Genomic DNA, 13,858 nt, shown 5'->3' with positions numbered 1-13,858 from the left:
ACACGCTATTCAACGGGAAAAAAGAAATGGTGTGATTTATGAAACATGTCGTCAGCGTCAGCACAGAGGTGCAGAGGACGAGAGAGTCTGGCCCTGAACTGAGTCGCTTCAATTCATCACCCGATGACCAGGCCACTGTGGCACTTTGACCACCAACGTATCTTTGTGTCGCTGCGTGTTTCCGACCCGTTGATGGAGCATGACGTTGGTTGGCGGCGTCTCCTTCCCCGCGGACTTTCCGTGCGGAGGAAACTCAACACAACGCAAGCAAAGTTTGCTTCCCTCCTCGTTTCCCTGCAGCTGTGCGAGGCCAAGAGCAGCCATAAGGTTGTCTCTCTCTCTCAGAGCTCATTTTTTACACTCTGAATCTAATGAGCATCTGCAGCGGAGCAGTCGACTGTCGGGTCTTTCCGAGGAGCAAGAAACCCGTTCGTTTTTTCGATCATCCGGCGTGCGGACGGCCTCAGAGTCGGAAGATGTCTGTAGATGTGTCGCCGGACGGGAGGTCCCCGCGGCGGCGATGGCGATGGCCGCTTTCCCCGTCCGTCAAATCAAATCAAATCGATAAAAGGCTAATTTTGCATGAATGAACGGATTCAGTAAGTGAAGGGGGAGGCAGAGGTCTCACGGGCCAAGAGGTCATCCTGGACACTGGGCGTCTCTTCAAAGAAGTCTGATGAGGTGCATTTAGTTCTTGAAAATTTACAGTAAAAAAAAATACACATTTCTAACCAGTTTGCCTTCTGTTGAGCCTTGAACACAATCATGTTTATGTAGAAGAGGGGTTCTGTGGCACAAAGCTTGGTTTACTATCTCGTCTTTGACCACCTAAATGTGGAACCTCTTAGGATAAAAGATAAAAGCCATGACATCACACCTAACAACACCGGCTTCACACACTGTAAGGAACTACACCGTGTGGTGGAGTCACTTAAGCATTGTATGACATGTTGTTCTTTGATTATCTCCCTTTAAATCCAAATTCACCTCCATATTGTTATTTCTTTCATTACTTTCCATGCGCACCCTTTTTTTGGCATTCGGCTTTCATGTCTGTTGGAGTGTATGTCGGGTTTCTGAAATGACAATACCACAGTGTGAACGTTCTTATAGAGTCACGATATGCGGATGTTGTTTTCGTGAGAACTGTTTTTCTTCTTAAACTAATGAATGACATCGGCTTGTGTATAATGTAAGCGCCGAGCCTGGTGTCTTTATAAATAACAGTCCTCTGTAGTGTCATTCATCAAAGAGAACTCATCCATTCTCTTTGAGATCTGTCCATTCCTCTCCTCTCTCCCTCCGTCCCTGCCTCCCTCCACTCACACTCGCCCCCACCTCCTCCTCCTCCTCCTCCTCCTCCTCTCCCTCCGTCCCTCGGCCCTTTTCTCTGTAAATCAGATTATTTTAATTCATATTTCATCGTTCGCTGCTTTATTCTAACTCAATCTATTATTCACGGCCTGTTTTAAAAATGTATCAGTGCGAAGGTCACCGATCCGTGCTCGCTCCTCTCTGGGTCATACAAGACAACACGCACGTACACACACACACAAACACACACACACACACACACACACACACACACACACACACACACACACACACACACACACACACACAGATAGAACCAAACATGCTAATACATATGCATGAGACAAATGTTTGTTTTTATTCAGAGTGAGAGATGAATAGAATGAAAGTAGAAATACATGCAGCAGTACACTATACAGACTTAAAGTCCACAACGTGTCCACTGAGAACAGTGGATATGTCTTATATAAAGACATAAGATCTTTCTATAAGTAAGACTCAATTACAGAGAATACTCCAAGACCTCCCCCCCCCCCCCCTTCATAGAAGGCATAACACATTGTCTTATTTTTTACCGTTCGTAAAATCAGAAAGGGACAATCACAGGAAGCGAAATGATCGAAAAAGAAAAGTGATTATTCAACTTTTAGTGATTTAAGTTAGAGAGAGAGAGAGAGAGAGAGAGAGAGAGATTTTTTTTGATTTTTAAAAACACAATGTTTATTTTAAGATTTACAAGAGAACATCACAGCCCTCCACAAATGAAATGAGAAAAAAAAAACATACAACAACAAAATAACAGAAAACCAGAATAAATCAGGTCATAAACACAGAGTGAAAGATGAGTTCTCCCTCCGTCACTGAACACACAGCCATGGTGAAGCACCAGAGAGAGAGAGAGAGAGAGAGAGAGAGCTTCACTCACACAGGCAACAAAAGAAAGAAGAAGACCAAAAGAAAATGAGAATAAGACGGAGGGAAAGATGAGGGTTTGGACAGATGCTGCAGACTGAGTCAGCAGATGGAGAAGTTGGATGGGAAAGAAGAATACGGGGTGAAGAAAGAAACAGAGACAGAGAGAGGGGGAGAGAAAGAGAGAGTCATCAACATAGAGTAACAAAAAAATAATGAAGAGGAAGAGTGTGAGAGAGGTGAAATTTGTTCCACAATACTGGAGAAGCAGAGGAGAAAGAAGAAGAAGTTCAGGAAGAGACACGCAGAGTAACACACACACACACACACACACACGCGCACACACACAATGAACAGCAGATGACGGAGCAGTTCAATAGGATCATTGGAATGAATTATGAATTATGAAAACACGTGAGTGACGCGCCTGCAGCCTCCTGGTGTGTGCTTCACTTTGAAGCCCCCGCTCTCACACGTAATGTACAGAACGCATCAGCCCAACTCCTGACCCCCCCCCCTCCCTCTCTCCCTCTCTCCCTCTCTCAACTAGGCATCTAGGCACTGAATTCTAATTGCCTCCTTTTGCCAGCCAATTAAGTGGCAGCATCCGTCACCACGACAGCTCATTAGCAAATCAGCATTCGGCTTTCAGGCAGGTGTGTTTTCGGGGAGCGAGAGTTGTTCTGTGTGGATGCTGCAGCAGCAGCAGCAGCAGCGGCGGCGGCGGCGGCATCGCCTCATAACTTTACCCAGGGCGCAGCGGCAGATCGCTGACCCGACCACGTGAGCGTCTGTGTGGCTGCGAGTGCTGCTATCAGCAGAGAATGGAAAGTGTTTTGTGGACTGTGCCCGCAGATAGCCCAGTGAAATGGGAGCTCTGATTCCAGGGGGTTTCGTGTCTGCAGTGGCTTCTAGATCCATTTTCCATTTGTGCGGAGGAGAGATCGGCGGCTCCCGTACCTGGCAACAAAAAAACAACATTGCCGGGCGACGCCGGGGAAGCGGGCCTGACAACCTGCCGGCCGGGGAGAAGACCCAGAGGAGCACGCTGGGAGTAATGACGAGGAGCAATGGCATTTTGCCTCATAGTCGGGGGAGTTCAGTTATGATCTCCACCGCCTCGACTCGCACTGCGTTTTCATATTGAAGTCCAACTGAAATCAAATTGTGATGTTTTAGTTTGTTTTTTTTAAAACCACGGCGGATCACTACAGATCTTCTTTGTGAACTAGATTTGAAAAGATCCGGGCTCAAATGAAAGAAATTAATATTTGATACTTTCTGGTGGATGTACCAGTTTGAAAATTCATGGAATAAATCCAGCAGTTTCTAAACTAAACTAGTGACTATTGTTTCTCTCCGACACCGAGCCAGACAACAGCCGCGCGACACAGAACGAGCCGCAGACTCAGCATCGCCACCCACTTCGGCTCTCTAACTAACGCTCCTCCGGCGCCGTGGGGTGTTGAATGAGCTCCAAAACAAAAGGCTTCACGGGCGGGAAATGTGCGACGCCGAGGCCGTCGTGCTGCCGAGAAAAGAGTCAGCTGGAGCCTTTTCGGGAACGGCCTTAAAAGACCTCGACCTGCGAATCTGGATCCGTCTTTTTGTTTCAGCAGAGGAGCAGCTGCTCCCGGAAGAACTCTTTCAACACCACGCCGGTCCCGTTTTCAAAGTGTTATTCCAGTGAGCTCCTCGACATTCCTCGGCACACGAGGGATTTTTCTTATTTTTCTTATTAGCTTGGTATGGCAGCTGGCCCCCGGCATCACACCACAGTGCCCGTCGTCGTACTCCCGCACTACTTCGCGGCGGCTGTAAGTAAGTGAGAACGCAAGCGTCCAGGAAATGTTGCCCCGGACATTGTCCGCAACTTTTTCCCGCCACCCCTTGAGTAGAGATTTCCGAACAATTGTCAGACAAACTCCGGGGGGGGGGGGGGGGGGAAATGTCTGGAAGCAATTTTGCGGACATCGTCCGGAGTTGCTGTCTGACAACAGCTCCAGTCATCGCAAATAAAAAGAAAAAAGCCACGACAACAGCGACACTGCACAATATCCCACAGGAATCCACGTGAGCCCATTTGAACTGCTGAAAGTCTCATCAGGTTGCTACGTAGCTTTGGTTTGAGTTTTTCTCCGAGCAGCGCGTGCCGCAGAAATTTGAGGCCCTGCGATTGGCTGTTCGCCACGAAGCACAGTCGCTCATCCTTTGTACTGATGATGCACACTGGAAAAGTTTAAGGAGGAAGTCAGGTGACGCCCGAAATAGATAGATGGAGAGATAGATAGTAGTTCCTGTGTGAATCTGATAATCGATTCATTTTCTTTTCATCCGTGACTGCGTCACAACCGTGAACCACAGGTTTGCTGTTTGCAACGGTCGAATCCAGACCCGGATTGGACTTCAACACCCCACGGGCGTCTGCGACGCCACACGGTAGCAGTGTGTGCGCTCCGGGTTGTGGAGTGGTGAAGTGAAGGATCATCAAGTCCAAGCGCCAGCTCTTGGTCCGCATGAGAACTTTACAAGACAGCTGATTCCCCTGTAAGCAGTCCACTTGTTCCTCTCTTGGCTCGGCCCGGCCGCCGAGCTCCATTGTTCTAACCGCACTCCACGCCTCCTCCAGACTCCTTCTTTTCCTTTTTTGCTGATGATTGCTCTTTGTCTTCTGCTGGTAGGTGTTTTTCCCCATCCTCCAAGTCTCCTCTCGACTTCCCTCTGGACAGATTTAACTCCCCCCCCCCTTGTCCAAAGAACCCTGAGAGGATTCGACGGCTTTTGTCATCCAAAAAAAGCACATCACAGACGAATGCTTGTCAATTAGAAAAAAAACTAAACAGAAATGCAAGTCATGAAGACCATCGGGTAGATATCAAAATCAGTGACCTGGGCAGAATTTTTAAAGTTGCTCTTAAAAGTGCTGATGGAGCCGCAGCTCCTCGCGTCGTCGGGCTGTAAAATCCCAAACAATGAGCCGAAACACACACGGGGAAAAAAAAACCCTCCGTGGAGGAACAGCAGAGGTGAGTTATGATTCTCTGTGGGGTCTTCGGGGATGAGCTCCAACCATCCATTATCTATACTGCTTCATCCGTTAAGGGTTGCAGGGGGGGGGGCAGACGCTGGACAGGTCAACATACAGAGACAAAGAACCGCTCACACCACCTAACTCCACTTTGGACTGCGGGCGGAAGTCGGAGGACCCAGAGAAAAACCCACGCAGACACGGGGGGAACCCGCAAAAACTCCAGCACGCCGCCGTGTCGCCCGGGGAATAAGCTCTTTTACACGAAACACTCATTTATTCAGTTTGCTCTATTCTGAGAGCGGTTTATACTCCGTCCGCCTGCCTTTCCGCGACTTGCCTTTGCCGCCGCGAATCGAAAAAAGGAACGCGGCCGTGAAACACACGTCACGTGGTAAATTACTCACGCCCACGTCGCCTGGCGGTCCAGAGGGATGACATTCAGGAGACTCAGGCCGAGGTCGCCCCGACCGGCTCGGTGCGCCCTGAGCTCGCCTGCGGCCAACCTGAAACCCCCCCCCCCCCCACACACACACACACACACACACACACACTGCAGACCTCCCGCTGATGGACACCAGCTGAGTCTGACTCACTCACACTGCTCCCGGGCTCGCTGGCCACTGTGTTTTTTTGGGCCTTTTGCAGACACTGGTCCGTGGGGACCACGATAAACACCTCGCCCCCCCCCCCCCCCCCCCCCCTGTTGTCCTCCTCGTTTCGCGGTCAAGGGGACTACGGAGGAGCAAACGCACTGCTGATGCATGAGGAATAGCTAAATAGTGCACTGTGTGTGTGTGTGTGTGTGTGTGTGTGTGTGTGTGTGGCGGTTCAGAGTAGTACTTAGCTAATTTGCCAGCAGTGATGCAAAACCTCAGTTGTTACTTATTCTTTGTTTTTTCGCTGCACGCTCCTCATCCGTGTTCCTCCCTTGTGTTTTGCTCTTTGTTTCTCTTTTGTTTTCCTTTCTCCCCCCCCCCCCCCCCCCCCCCCCCCCCCCTTTCTACTGAACCCAGCGGATTCTGCTCCGATTCAACTTCCACTTCATGCCGCTTCACCGAAACCATTTAGAATTTCTGTTGTTCTTCATTGAGTTTTTAATGTCAAATGAGGAAGATAATGAGCGAGTGGAAGGAAGCCAAAAAACGACTTCCGGGACAAATTGTGGCTGTCTGTGTGTGTGTGTGTGAGTGTGTGTGTACAGTTTGTGGAGTTTGTTTTAATTGCCTGCAGTAATTTAAGATCATTTGTGATGTTTGTGGTGAAAAATTGATCTGAGGTTAGAGCTCAGGGATGTTGACTGAAGGTCTGACTGTTTATTCAGTCCAGCAGGCTCATAGGGCCTCGTGCACACACACACACACACACACACACACACACACACACACACCAGAATCGCTACACGTGTTAGCAGCTGTCAGTTGCGATCAATGGCTAGTCATGTGTAACAGTCCACTGTTTCATCCATTCTACCTTGGCTTCCACTCATTTGCCAGCATTCCTGTCTCCCTCATCCAGTCTCTCTCTCCCTGCTGGTTCTGTCCACCTCCACGTCCTCAGGCTCACACACGTGTGTGTGTGTGTGTGTGTGTGTGTGTGTGTGTGTGTGTGTGTGTGTGCGTGTGTGTGTGTGAGGACCTTGTGCGAGGACGGCTGTTCAAACCTTTTGGGGGTTTATGGATGGAGCTAGGGATGATGTTAGTTGTGATGTGTAAGGTCCGGGGAGGGGGCGAGGGAGATTGTCCGAGTCCGATGCGTTCGCACCCAGAGGTCAATTTCCTGGAACATTGTGTAGAGACGGGACGTGACGATTATTCCACTGTGTTTTTTGTCTGCAGTCATTTACGCGGCCAGTCACTCGCCGCGAATCTTCCCCCAGATTTCCTTCTGCGTTCTCACATGGGCGCACCCAGCCTCTTTTTTTCCCCCCTGACATTTTACTTGGGGGGGGGGGCTGACTGGACGAATTCCGGAAAAACATTGTCCACAGCAACATTTGCGGACATTTGTGTTCTCACGTGCAGCCCCTCTGGACAGAGAGAGAGAGAGAGAGAGACCAAATGTATATCCAGTTGTGAAGCAGTGTAGTTATTCTTATACTTACATATAGCACCACAATGTTTTTGAGACAGAGGCATTATCAAAGTTTGTAACTGTAATAGCCAAATGGAAAATATGTGAAATAGTAACATTGCCAGGATTTTTAATTTCCCATTGAATGCCAATGAAAGAGAGAGAGCGAGAGAAGAAGAACTGGCCTGCTTGCGGATCGGATGCCCGTCCACTATCTGTATATGGAGCTGGGTTTGATTCTAAAGGAGAACTGTGACTCCAGGTAATTCTCGAGCGGTCTCATTTGAATATTGCACGTTCTTGGCATACTGTACTTACAGTCGGAGGGTGTGCAACTGTACTTGTGAGTTCAGACTGCGGATCACAGGGCTGCCCTGCCGTTGAAAGCTATCATCCACATGTTTGGAACATACGATGTAATGTGCAGGTGTGGAGGTTTTGTTTTAAATGCACCTTTGACGTAGCCGACATTTCAAGGGCAGACACGAGTTCCTTCCAAAAAAAAAGAGTCTACATCAGATGCAACTGCACCAAGATTTTCATAAGTGTGGAGCATCCCTTTCCTCGCCTGAAGCTTTGACGTTTGGTTGCTTCTAAATCCGAGTTCTGCACCGGCAACAGGCAATGCCACGGATCAAATCAAAATGAATTTAAAGAGCGCCACCTTTTGAATTGTATGAGGACTGTGGGTTTTCATAGACGTCAAAAAAGAGCAGCTGGACCGAGCACGGCGAACCCCAGATAAACAAACGCATATTCATTCAACAGCCCTGCAACAAATGTACTGTTTGCTAAACCCTCCGCTGAGCAGCGATTATCTAATTATAGCTTACCAACCGTGACTCTGCGCAGCAGGCCCGTTCAACTTCCCCAACGCTCCGGAGCAGCGTGCGTGTGGCTGCAGCCAGAGTGATGAATAGTTTAATAGTTTTTTCGGAGCACAGATTATCAGGAAGCTCGTGCTGTTTGCAGGGCTGCCCGGCGGTGTGGTGGTTATCGCTGGCACCTCACAGCAAGAAGGTTCTGGGCTCGAGTCCCGGCTCAAACCAACCAGGGCCTTTCTGTGTGGAGTTTGCATGTTCTCCCCGTGGATGCGTGGGTTCTCTCCGGGTTCTCCGGCTTCCTCCCACAGTCCAGAGACATGCAGAATGGGGTCAGGTTCATTGGAGACTCTAAATCGTAGGTGTGAGAGTGAATGGTTGTTTGTCTCTGTATGTGGCCCTGTGATAGGCTGGATTGGCTCCAGCACCCCCGCCACCCTTAAGTGGATTAAGTGGTAGAAGATGGATGGATGGATGGATGGACCCCCCCAAAACTCCCTTTTATTGGAAAGGAACCTTGAACAGGGTGGGCGACCATCAGAGTCAGAGGTGTGTGTGTGTGTTAGTGTGTGTGTGTGTGTGTGTGTGCGTGCGTGTTCCCCATCGTACATTATTTAGTGGGGGGCTGAGGTTAAGTTAGAAAAGCACCTGTCCAGGCCCCGAACATCCACTGTGCAATGTTATCATGGTGTAATGATATTGGTTCTGTCCTGCCCTTTATTTGGTTTGCGCGGATTGGTTCACGCTCCAGCAGCTGCAGCCAAAGTCGGCATCGGATTTACGGCCATGTTTGCCAAACGTGTCGCTTATTGCTCATCCTCGAATTCTCTCCTCGCGGGAAAGTGATGCCAACTGTGTGAAAACACCGACATCAAGCATAGCTGTGACAACATGTGCCTGTCCGAAGTTTTCCTTCATCCAATCCATATAGGTTGGAGCGAAGAACATTTAATAGCATTTTTATCAATAGAAAAATAATGAACAATAATCCTGAGCTAGCTCTTCCCTGCCTTCAGTAGCAGTGTTGCTCTTCTGAGAACATTATGGATCATCAGCTGGAAAATCTGCTTCTGGTTACTCGTGGAAAGGGAAGGGAAGACTTGTGTACTTTGCACCGGTGCTGTATCCGAAAAGTAAACTCGACAGTAGGCTAACCACCAGGGACAGATTTCTTTTGCAGTCTGCAGTTTGTTGTGGTGTTGTATCACATGTGATCGTCCGCGAGGAAGTGGTCATATTTTGATGGGAGGTGGAAAAATAAGTGATTAATGATGAACAATTTAAAGAAAGAAGTAGTTTTGATTGTACTGGGTTATTGCAGGACGTCGTTTCCATTTTTTCATATTCCACCATACACACACACACACAATTACATATTCTCGTCTTTCTATGAGGACTCTAATTGACATTACGCTTTCCCTAGCTCCTTATCCTAACCTTAACCATCACCCCCCCCCCCCCCGGTGAGGCAGAGGAGCCATGGATTAGCCCTGGAAACGGGAGCTCTTTTCTCTCCGTCTCCCGCTCCCTGTCCATCATTGACTTGCCAACTGTCAGATGCTGCTGTCATCCTCAGCCGTTCCTTCATCTGTCTCTCTAATGGGAATCCCCCTCTGTTTTCTCTGCACACAGCCCTTATTACCAGAATCCCTCGCTCCCCCGCCCCCCCGTGTCCTATTTCCCAGTGTATCTCTCCACCCCTCCTGACACACATAGAGCTTTGAGGTGTGTTATATAAACACATTCTTCACTATTATTACTTAACAAGTTTCACTAAGTAACCAGGGGAAAAAAAAATAAGTCCAAACTGGATTTCCACTTTTGCATTTTGTGTCTAATGCAGCCTGATGCAGCCGCCCCCGCTTCAGCCTTTTAATGTGGCAAACTGTCAATCTGTGCTGCTGCCACATGATTTTTCTGATATTTACTTACCTCTGTCATTCTAACCACCCGCCCCCTTCTCCCCCCCCCCCTTTCCTCTCTTTCTGATATAGTGATGTGAAACGTCTGAAGGCTCGTCTGGTTCACAGAGGTCCTCCATCAGCAGCAGGTAAAAAAAAGTCCTTCCTCTTTGTCCCCCGTCCGTTTCCCGTTCTGCCCCTCGTCTCCGCCTCAGAACGCCGAACGTCTCCGCTCGGTGAGAAGATGCCCAACGTTGCTTTGAGTCCAGAGAGGAAGAACAAAAAAAAAGGGGCATGCGGCGAACATCAAGAGCAAGCTTTACTTTGACAGCATTGCCTACGGGGCTTCCATGTGCATGGGAACATGAACCAGCACGAGCAGGATGCCCTTCATTTGATTTACCCTTTATTTCCTCTGAGAAAACGTTCATGCCCCAAATACACAAGTGTATTTTGCAATGTGTGACTGCGTGTGTGTGTGTGTGTGTGACTGCGTGTGTGTGTGTGTGTGACTGCGTGTGTGTGTGTGTGTGTGTGTGTATCTTCTTCTTTTTCTGGAGTTGTGCTGACGGAGTTCTGATTCTGTTCTGATTGTGGATCACATGATTGTCGTATGTCAAAGGCGTCGCGAGAAGCGAGGAACCGACAGAAGTTTGTCGGCCGACTCCTCGGCTGCCCTCCGCTCTGCTCTCAGATTTACCGGAGGCATTGCGTTGCCAGGTTGCTGCGTCCAATCCGTCAAAGGGAACGACCTTGAGGGAATGTCTTCAGATCTTTGCACTCGAGGGTGAACTGGACCACACGTTGGAGGTTAAAGGTCAGGGGCCAAGTGACCTCACAGGACAAAGTCCATGACGAAGAACCGTGACCGTACTTCCTGCAACGTGACGTCGGTGGAGGGAGGCGTACAACCGTGAGGCGATTATTTCAGTTGGTTTGTTTGTTTTATGGCCCACAATTGCACTGTCATGGTTCAGTCTCGCTTCTCCCCTAAAAAACCCGCCGTGCACTACACCTGCCCGGCAACAAGCAGCAGCCGAGAGAGAGAGAGAGAGAGAGACGGTTAGCGACTGTAGCTGGCGAAACACAGCGGAGCGTTTTAGCTGCGTGAAAAAACAACCCCGATATTTCCCTCAGGAGCTGGTGGAGATTAAAAATTGAGCTAAAAGAGCGAGAGCCGAAGAGTTCAGAGTAAACACTGGAATTAGAGTCACCAGGTGGCCCAAAAAACATGCCTCCCAAGTCTGTGTCCACGCTGCTCGGTATCTGCTCGGTGTGTGGATAAGCAATCGTTTTCTGTCGCCACCGCCGGCACCACGCTGCCGCAGCATTGAAGCCAGTCGTTGGCGTGTAGGAGACGGAGATTTGGCTTCCACGGCTTCAACAGAGAGGCACAGACTTTAGGTGGATGTCGATGCGTCGCTGACTCGACGACTCCGCCCTCTGCTTGTACTGTGGTTACACTACATTTTACTGTTCGCCATCATCCTGTCACCGCCCCGTGGGGTCACAGGGGCCGCCGCTTAGACCCATTTACACCCGGCCACTTTAAGCGGGTGATGAAGCCACGCCAGTGAGACTTTCATGGCTCGTCCCCGCTGCCCAGTTATCGACGCACGTGAGACGAGAAGTCTCTCCACTTCTCCGATGCACCAGCAGTTCGTCCGCTGCTTTAAATAGATGAACCGAAATGATTCCAACTATGGAAAGCCGTCACCCGGCTCGAACCCATTTTTCTATCGTAGCTGTGGACAAACATTCTTCCGAACAAATTTAGCAGCGGGAGATTTTTTTTGCACATCTTGCCATGATGACATCCGCCCCGCGAGAGAGATCCATAGTCTCTCCGGCGACACGTTGAACTCTCCAGCTGCAGTCACGGCTGCAGAAGCCGTCAGTCAGAGCCGGAGTTACCACTCGGAGGCCATCAACAACATCAGTGTGCGGCCGAGGAACCGCAGTCTTTGTGGGCGAAGGGGGGGGGGGGATAAAGATTGATAGAGAGAGAGAGAGAGAGAGAGAACGCGCGCAGTCATTATCATTGTTTCACTGCTTACATTATCGCCGTGACCTTCATCGTTCGCGGGCTGGGTCACAATCATCATGCTCTCGACCTGCACAAATGAGCGCGCTCCGCCGTAGCGCCGTCCGTCCCTGTTGTTCCAGTCACACAAGTGCCTCTGATCCCTCTCGGTGTCACGCGTGGCCTCCCGCCCTCGTCTGTCAGCGTTTACACACCAAACGATGTTTGACCAGGATTCAAGGCTTTGCTATTCACATCCCTGATGCGTGTGAATGACCCGTTTGTCCACGTCTGTCTGGATATGTGCCCGCGCGTGTGTGTATTTGTGTACGTGTGTGTGTGTGTGTATGTGTATGTATGTGTGTGCGTGTGTGTGCGTGTGTGTATGTATGTGTGTGTATGTGTGTGTATGTGTTTATGTATGTATGTGTGTGTACGTGTATGTGTGTGTATGTGTATGTATGTGTGTGTGCGTGTGTGTGTATGTGTGTGTATGTGTGTGTGTGTGTGCGGTTCTGTGAGGCGATGTGTATGTGTAAGGGTGTATGTAATGAGATGATTTTTAGTCGTCCTCCCTGTCCTCTTGCCCTGTCAAGACCACCGATTCAATTTGTGTGTCAAGATAGAAAGAGAGCGATAGAGTGTGTGTGTGTGTGTGTGTTTGTGTGTGTGTGTGTGTGTGTGTGTGTGTGTGTGTGTTTGTGTGTGTGTGTGTGTGTGAGGGAGAGCGACGAAATCTCTGCCAAAGGATTCTCATCTCTGAGCCCAGAATGAGAGATGGATGTGGAGCTGAATGCTATTTTTGCGCCAGGCCGTGTGTGTGTGTGTGTGTGTGTGTGTTTACCTCTGTGCATGTGTGGGGAAGGAGACGAGGAGCTCGGCAGCAGCTCGTGTGCGTGAGGAGGAGAAGAAGAGAGGTGGAGGAGGAGAGGAAGTAGAAGAGGAAAAAGGGGGCACGAGAGAGAGAGAGAGAGAGAGAGAGAGAGAGAGGGGGGTGGTTCATGTGTGAAGGGGAATGAAGAGTGATTTTTAGGAAAATTGGAAAATTTCACATGACAAGTGTGTGCGTGTCGTGACGCCGAGTCGGCACATGAATAAATGATATATACGCACAAAAACAATGCATACGCAATTTTCTGGAGCCGTGATCTGTGTCGAAAAAGTCCTGATAGTGTGTGTGCACAGTAGCACCATGCGTGCACACTGCTATGTGACATGTGATTTAGGTGATTTGTTGTTTTGAAGGTGCACATTAGTTACACTTGACCTTGAATTGCATTCATGTTTGCTACACACTACGATGTCGCTACAAGCAGATGTAAGTGTTTATTAATACATTTATAACCCATTGTAAGTGGATTGACAATATAGTCAAACTATATAGTTTCAATAAAACTTGTTGTTCGTGAATCACTTTCAAAATAAAACGCCGTGTGTCAAATACGGCACATTAATGTCCTTAGACGTGTGCAGTGTCTTGCAACTTGCGTAATCTGTGTGTGGTTCACAAAGGTAGTGATTCATTTAATTGGAGAAATAAAAAGTCGTGACTGTGCTGAGATTCGACATAATTGAGAGGCAAAAAAATGACTTTCTATATTTCAGACTCTGTCCCGGTAAGATTTATATTCAAGAACAATAACAAACGAATACGAGAGCAACAAAGAGCTAGAACGTCCACATGTGCTCGACTGGGGCCGACGCATCAAAAGCATTTGTTCTCCGTTACGTAAAAAAAACCAACATTATTACCAGAGCCGTAACAGAATCCTTAACGATCAACAGA

The 13,858-nt window shown here is 48.9% G+C and overlaps 1 protein-coding gene across 1 annotated transcript in view; it reads left to right on the top strand.

Annotated features, from left to right (window-relative positions):
• Window positions 1-10,132: 10,132 nt before the first annotated feature.
• The window catches only part of LOC118313043 (protein ELFN1-like), a 32,269-nt gene continuing 28,543 nt past the window's right edge, over window positions 10,133-13,858 (top strand). Inside the window, exon 1 of the mRNA XM_035638251.2 lies at window positions 10,133-10,198. The gene's annotated coding sequence lies outside the window, so the exon portion shown is untranslated. The remainder of the gene's footprint in view (window positions 10,199-13,858) is intronic.

The sequence above is a fragment of the Scophthalmus maximus genome, chromosome 8, assembly GCF_022379125.1.
Source record: "Scophthalmus maximus strain ysfricsl-2021 chromosome 8, ASM2237912v1, whole genome shotgun sequence".
NCBI lineage: Eukaryota > Metazoa > Chordata > Actinopteri > Pleuronectiformes > Scophthalmidae > Scophthalmus > Scophthalmus maximus.
The sequence above is the reverse complement of the archived record's forward strand: the minus strand, read 5'-3'. Positions and strand labels throughout refer to the sequence as shown.